Source organism: Sinocyclocheilus rhinocerous, unplaced genomic scaffold (genome assembly GCF_001515625.1).
Source record: "Sinocyclocheilus rhinocerous isolate Xijiao unplaced genomic scaffold, SAMN03320098_v1.1 scaffold253, whole genome shotgun sequence".
NCBI lineage: Eukaryota > Metazoa > Chordata > Actinopteri > Cypriniformes > Cyprinidae > Sinocyclocheilus > Sinocyclocheilus rhinocerous.
This window is the reverse complement of record NW_015627238.1, coordinates 531,420-539,474: the sequence shown is the minus strand read 5'-3', so window position 1 is coordinate 539,474 and position 8,055 is coordinate 531,420. Positions and strand designations below refer to the sequence as shown.

At 37.1% G+C, this 8,055-nt stretch overlaps 1 protein-coding gene across 1 annotated transcript in view; it reads left to right on the top strand.

The window, feature by feature from the left end:
* nrxn2a (neurexin 2a) overlaps nucleotides 1-8,055 on the top strand; it is a 431,782-nt gene that overhangs the window by 14,252 nt on the left and 409,475 nt on the right. The window lies entirely within an intron of this gene.

Here is an 8,055-nt window from a genome sequence, read left to right as displayed (position 1 = left end):
CAACTGATGGACACTTCGGGCTCCCATTATTCTTTGCGCAGATTCTTTGCATGATGACGGTGCCTCCGTGTGGGCACGTGATGATGACGCGCAGAAGGGCACTTCAAGAAACAGTTGTTTGGTCCCCTACACCCTTCAACCCTTCGACGCTCTCACTCCGGAGGCTAAACCCTTTGAAGGGATTAGGGCATAGGGATAAGCCCTTCTGAATGGAACGCAGGGAAGTTCTTTGGTTACTCTTTGGTTCAGAGCAAACGAACCTGAGGCTGCTGAGCGGCGTTTGGATGAATATGTAAATATATACTGCACGCTTTAATCTCAATAACAAAATAAACACATCGAAAACTGACAGCAGTGAAAAAGCCGCAGTTTAAAACGCATCTGATTACAGCTATGTGGATGTTAGCATGAGCTCTGCAGTTCAGTACTCCAGTAAAGTTCAGTCACGTCACGTTTATTTATATAGTACTTTATGCAATAGATGGCCTTAAATCAAGCAGCTTTACAGTATTAAACATGGAAAAACCAGAGTCAGTGTCGCTTTCAGTTAGAATTACAACTTGATTTTCTGTTATAAAGTGTGGAGCTAGTTAATGATAAAAACATTTTTTATTAGTGCGGAAAAAAACATTTCATTAAAGTTATAGTTTGGTTTGCAGAGATCAAAGCTTGATCTAGCTCAGGACTGTTTTGATTATCATAACCCTATAAGGTATTTTAAGAGATTATGTTGTGAATAAAATAGTTTACCCAAAAATAAAACGTCTTATCACTTATTGTTCATTGTGAATGTTAATGCATTAACTAAGGTTAACTAATGAGGTCTTATTGTAAAGTGATACCTATTGGTCTTTATAGTTCTTTTGCACTTTAATCTGTGTAAAACTTTTAACTTTGTACATTTTTCTGTATTGCTTTATTGCATTTAAATGTTCAGTTATTTTTGTTATAAGAAAAAAGTTATTAAACCTGTTATACTGTATTATGACAGCACTTTTTTTTAACTTAATTTCAATATTGTGATAATACCGTATACCGTAATAAAAGCATTAGCAATTAATCGCAACATGAAAATTTGATACCGGCATATCCCTAGTTGCAGCCCTACTTACAAGTAATCCCCGCACTGTTGCTGCAAACTTTAGAGTGATTTTGGGACTGATTGTTGCTTGTTTTGAAGTAAGTTATGGGATAGTGTCCCCGGAAGTTACTGGCGGCTGGCAGGGCCCACTCATCTGAGTGATGACACTGTTTTTATAGATCTGATTAACTCTACCTAAATGCGTCCCAGCCATCTCAAAATTCCCATGGGTCAGAACTAAATAGAAAAAAAACGAAAAAACGAAAGAGAAAGGCAGAGATTAAAGCCCCGTTCACACTACAAGCGACACGCAACAACAAAGTGACACAATCCCATTCATTTCAATGGAGAGCCGACGATTTCCGGCGACACGAGCGACAGCGACCGTTGGCGACCAGATGGGGCGTGTCCAGCGACACGACAAAGTTCAGAATCCTTCAACTTTATGCAAATGAAGAGCGACTTTCGGGAGCGACAGCCAATAGGAAAGAAGACGGTAGAGCTCATGTGATCGTTCTCCTCAGCCATAGATAAACATACGCAATGGTAGAAAGTAGGCTCTGTTTCTCATTCATTTTTGTTTGTATGTACGGATTTCATTTAGATTTAGATCATATTTAGTCTTTTGCCACCAAAATGTTTGTACTTAGTGGCAAGAAACCTGATTCGCTGTGAAGGCAACCAGTATTGAGAACACCCACTAGCAACCTCATCGCCAGCCCCTGGCGACATGTAGCGACAAAAGTTGCTGCTAGTGTGAATGCAGCTTAAGAAGGGTCAAAGCTGTTTTGTGTTCTTGCGGTGTGGTTCAGAACAGCAGCGGGCTCAGTAGTGTGCCCTGTGGCACCTCACTGTAATAGCTGCTTGCATACTGCTTTTTCCCCTGCAGTGGCTGTTGATTTTGAAGCCGATGGAGTATGTGACGTTCTACTGAAGCTCAGAGACAGTCAGTCAAAGCCTACAAGGCCATTTATGCCACGTTGGAAAAAAAATCACTCTGCAGAGTGATGCTCTTTCTGCTGGGGTTGGGCTTTTTTCTGATGGTTTGATGCACATTGCAGGCAGATATGCGGTGAAGTTAGTTTTATCTTTATCAGTTCGGGCAGATTGACACAAGGCATTTAACTTTTACTAATGGAGAGTGATGGATGAACGAGGGATATTTTTTTTTATAATATAAAAAGCATTTTGTTGTTTCAAATATATGGGAAAGTATGCATGCTGGTGACTAGGCTTGCCGCGATAGACGGTGTTGACATACCGGTATTATCGGTGTTGTCACACGCCGATTAACGGGTGGGAAAATTTCCTCACCCTACTGTCACAACACTACTGGTGACAAGATGATGGACACTGGGTCATCTTGATCCACTCTAAATTGGTTTTATTTATGATGGCTCATCTCTTTCTGAAAGCAGGAATGAAGGAATACGATTTTGTTTTGAATCACCATATGCATTAATCCATTTTGTTTCACCATTTCGGCACTCAAACTGCCGCTCATCTTGCCAAATACTCATATGAATACATTCAAGAATACTTCCACGAGAGTCATACTTGGTAACACACATGGTTACACACACACACACACACACACACACACACACACACACACACACACACACATGCATACAAAGTTTTCACTCAATCTGAAATACCCACATCTGTAACCTACACACACTGTCGCTCACTTTTTCTACCATTTCCACACTTCTCTTGTTTCCTCGCTTACACACGCACACACATTTTCATCTTTGTGCAGCTGAAATGCACAGAGGTACAGCTTTTTCTGGCGTACCTCCTGGACACATTCAGAGCTAAAAAGAAAATTCAAATGTGTAATAATATATGTTTAATCATCATAATTATAATCTGTCAACGGCTAGATATTTATATATGTGAATGGCGACGCTAATGGTTGGCTTTCTCTGAGTATTTTATAGACCTTCTTTGTGTGGACCTGAGGGGATCTGACTTTATGTAACCAACTGATTCCCAAGTAAATTGCATAAAAGAAAATGAAAAAAGTAAAAGTTAGTTTTGAGAAAGTCTAGCAGTACTATTTGTTTGCAAGTGCCACTGATATTTTATTTGATATAATTTCAAATAAAAGTTTAATGTAAGAGTTATGATAGACTGTAAGCAGTTACAAGAGATAGGAGAGAGATAAAAGAGAGGAGAACTGGGATCAGGAAAGGACCACAAACTGGGATGCTCTAAGCGCTATTGAGCTATATGTTGGACTCGGCCTGTCGAAGCGAAGGCAATGGCTCTGAGTTAGTTTGATATATTGTTCTCATTGATATCTAGCCTACATGAAATGTGTATCTGAATCTGTGTGAGTTTTTATTTTATACCTTATTTATACCTTTATTTTATTCATTTCCTATTTATACTTTATTATTCATTTTGGATTTTTGTTTTTATTTATTTATGATAATTTTTTAATGATTTGTAACACATGAAAAAGCGAGGCGAAAAGAGAGAAAACCTTTTCATTCCTCAGTTTAATCCTTTTAAGTGGTTCAATCACAGATTGCTGCGATTAGCTATGAGTGAACCATTTACACTCTTAAATGGGACTGAGACATTTTTTTCCCAGATACAGGTAATGTAAGCACTAAGTGGTGGAGTTGGCGAGCAAATACTCTCTGTGGACTATATATTATAGGTCAAAATGCGAACACATTTGTTGATAGACCTCACGGAAGGTATAAGTAATTAGATGCGAAACCTATTTTCAGTCCATTGTCCAGTGTTGCTGTAGGTGATAATATGTTCATGCTTAAAGAACATCATGTTTGATGTTGGTCTTTTTTATTTTTAAGACGCTTTTTCCTACCACTGCTTAATATTCGGAGTGAACTACGTATAAGTAGGCCATTCACACTCTGTAGCTCTTTGGTCTCATGTTTGAGTTTAAGAACCTGCAGTCACTTCATCCAAAGAATAAACCTTATGATGATCCATTACACTTTATGGTTCACTGACGATTGCGCTGTCTTTACATTGTATACCATCAAGCCACTCTGCCAGACATTGACAATGGCAAATTGATTGTGTTCTCCCAGACATATTTACTAGTTAACCAGCCGGATATAATCGAACACGCTCTGCACTGTTTTCCCCCTACAATCCCCATTTGGCCATGATGGAGCTATTGTGAGAGGAATGGAGAGTGAAGAGGAATTCTGATTAGATTAGAGGAGGGAGGAGACGGAGAGGACAGCCCGGAGAGGGAGAAAAATTAGGGGATTGAAGGCGTGGAGTCTGCAGAGGGAATACGTGTGCAGCAGAGCGGAAAAAAGACAGCCAGGAGCACATACCTAATTAAACTAATTCAGCAAGCCTGGAGCTTCGCTGCCGGGCACCTGCACACGCTTCTTCATCCCCTCTTTTCCCTATCACTCGATTTTCCTTTTATTCCTCTGACTGACAGGCTGATTCATGATTCCTCTTCTCCCTTGCAGTGAGCTCCAGCAAACACTTCAGCCGAGTTTGAGAGACTCTTGGCTGCGCTCTGGAAAAAAAACAGCAGGAGAAACCTTCAGCTCACTGGGGTCTTGTGACTAACTAACTGCTTCTCATCTCCTCCTCCCTTCTCTTCCTTCTCTCTTTGCCTCTTTTAGGTCTCTTCTCATCCCTTTCCTCATTTCTTTGTCTCTTCTCATCTCTTTTTTCTTTTCTTTGTCGTGTAGGATGACACCTCATCTATGTCCAGTGTTGTAGTAGTTAAATGCATAGACTGTAAAAAAAGATGGACGACGCGTCTCCACTTCATTCCACTATAGAAAAGTGAAGCCAAAACATTTTCAGTATGGCCGCTGTCATCTTGTGAAAATGACGTCATTTGGAGCCAGAGTCTGCGCAGTAGAGATTCGTTTGGAGCCAGAGTCTGCGCAGTAGTGTCATGAGGTGGAGCCGCGGTATGAAAGTCTCGCCCAAACTCCCGCAGACCCAATCGCAATCTTACAATCATGACTCCACCACACCCCGTTTTTATAGCATCAAATAACTAGTTAAAAGCAAACTTGTTAAGAAAAACAAACACTTGGACATATACAGTACATCAGCATGATAAGAACTATCTAAGATGATGGAAACCATCTTTGGAAAAAAATTATTTGAAGGGTAATTTGATTATTTAGTTTGTCTCGCGTCCCATTAGATTACATGAAGAGGGTGGGGTTTATGACCTATATTGCAGCCAGTCACCTGGGGGCGATCGAGACGCTATGGCTTCACTTTTGAGGACTCGTCGTGCACACTTGGTTAAATGTAACAGAATGTACGTAATTTAATTACAAAATAAATGTAACTGTAATCTGTTACAGTTAGTGAGAAAAAAAGTGTAATTAAATTACAGTTACTTGTGAAAATGTTAATGATTACAAAGGGGGTTACATATGAAAATTTTCACGCACATACAGATTTGATTGATTTATTTCCCAAATTGCATTGACTGTATTAAAATATGCGATAGCAATGTTTCAGGAGTTTAGGACACAGAATAGGACACATGCTTATTAGGTAACTGTTTTATTTCCTATTTGATTTTGTGTATATGCTTTATTTTTTTAAGATTAACTTTTTTCCAAAGCATTGTTAGATATCAGTGTTTCCTGTCATAGCAGCAAAGATTTGATTTCAAAAACAGTATCATAGCTATTAAACTCCATCTTGTTATGATTTTAAATCTGTATTTAACTTTAGAATGATCTTAAAATAAAAGGAGGTGCTAAAGTTTGACTATGTGGTGGCTGTGCTTTAAAAATTATTTTTTTAAATAATTTTAATTCAAGTGATGAAAGATTTTGAAAGTCTGACAGTAATCAGTGTTGGGTACTACTGTAAGGTTAACCCTGCCTGCTTTAAATGTTTAAAAATGATTAACAGTTGAAAACATTAGAAATTTAGAAAAGTAATCAAAAAGTCTAATGTGATCAGTTACATTAATAAAGTAATTGAAATAGTTACACTACTTAATACATTTTAAATAGGGTAACTTGTAATCTGTATCCTATTACATTTCCAAAGTAACCTTACCAACACTGCCCATGTCTCCTTCAGTGTTATTTTAGTCAAATGTATATATTATTGTAGTTTTTATTGATATTTTAAATTTGTTATTGTTATATTGTTTTCATTTTAATTAAGAAATGTTAGTGATTTTTTTGTGCTTTAAATAGGGTAACTTGTAATCTGTATCCTATTACATTTCCAAAGTAACCTTACCAACACTGCCCATGTCTCCTTCAGTGTTATTTTAGTCAAATGTATATATTATTGTAGTTTTTATTGATATTTTAAATTTGTTTTCATTTTAATTAAGAAATGTTAGTGATTTTTTTGTGTATTTGTAATTTCTTTTATTGATTTTAGTTTAAGTGTGTGTTTTATTTTTTTGTAGTTTTAGTTGTTTTAGTAAATCAAGTTAAAGTAAATGAAAATGATAAATAATGCTGATAATAAGTTGTAAGTTTTTAAAATATTTAATTTGATTTATATATATTTATACTTGGTATGTAATGGAAGTGTTTTTTATGGTTTTAGTTTTAGTTATCTATAATAACCCTGGTACAAAAATATGTCCTCATTAATATCTCAATTGTTTCCATACATAAGAAGCAGGAAGCAATTGGAGACATTTTTCTTGATTAGTCAGAAGTCAGAGATTTTAATTGGAGTTCAAACGTTATTCATCAGTTTCCTTCTAGACCAAATGATCTGAGATATGCCATCCACATTCATTTTATAGCTCTTCTTTGTATGTCAACAGTTGTCTCATTTGCTAATATTTTTTTCTTCTTCTAGGAGTCTTAAAAAAATTGAGAGCTCCATCCTCTACTCTTCCCCCCCTCTCCTCTCTCTGGTTTATTTGTTGTGTAGTTTCCTGTCGACTAGTGAAACAGCAGTGTCTCAGTCAGAGTCTGTGCTATTCTTTTAATTTATGACACCATCAAGTCATCAGGGAGCTCGTCTTTACTGCAGAACGGGCTCTTTGCGAAAAGAACCCCGAATTCCTTGCAGGATATATGCGGTAGACGTGAGAGATCGAGTGCTTGATGAGCGAGCCTTCATCTGGAATGGCGCCTTGTGCATGAGTCACATCTGCTTCACCCCTTTGTCATGGAAATGGGATTGTTTACTCATCTCCCCCTTAAACACTGGGTTTACTTTGCATTATTACATGCTGTTGTCACTTCTCCAGCAATCATTTTCTCTCTCTGCCTGTGGATTTCATCTGAGCTGATGTGATGACAGATTTTTTGGTAATTGAGAGCTCTGATTAATCCTCAGGGGTTATGGGTTGTAAGCAAGCAAGATTATAAGAATAGTTCACAGTTCACCCAAAAATGAAAACGCAGTCGTTATTTACTTACCCTTTATGCCTTTCTAAACCCATTTGCCATTGTTTTGTTTTTTTCTGTGGAACATGATAGAATTAAAAAAAAATCTTAATGCTGCTCTTTTACAATGACAATTTATACATTTGATAAGCTGATAGTTTATGTTTATGTTTAAGGTTGCAAAAAGAAAGAAAATTAAAACATGCTATAAAACAAACATTCTGTATGCTAAAAGCATCATGATAATGTACAACATGAAAGATAAAGTAAGCATTTCTTTTGAAATCTACTGTAGAATGATCTATACCACTTGATTTAATAAAAAAATAAGTGCTCTCAGTAATAGAACAGGGACATCTGGGAGGACAGTTAAATAGTGCTTGAAAAGCTCAGAAAATTATATAGCAATCTTATCTCTTGATCAAAGAGATAACGCTTAAAGAGCAGGTCATATGGGTTTTCGAAAAATATATCTTTTACAGTTTGTAAGGTAGCTATCCTTCAATGTACACAGTCTGCAAAGTTGTTAATAAAAAAAGTGCATGATAAATAAAGATATTGTCTCTCAAAAGAAAGAGTCGACTCAGAATCGCCTTAACGAGTCGTTATATTTTCGAATCTTCT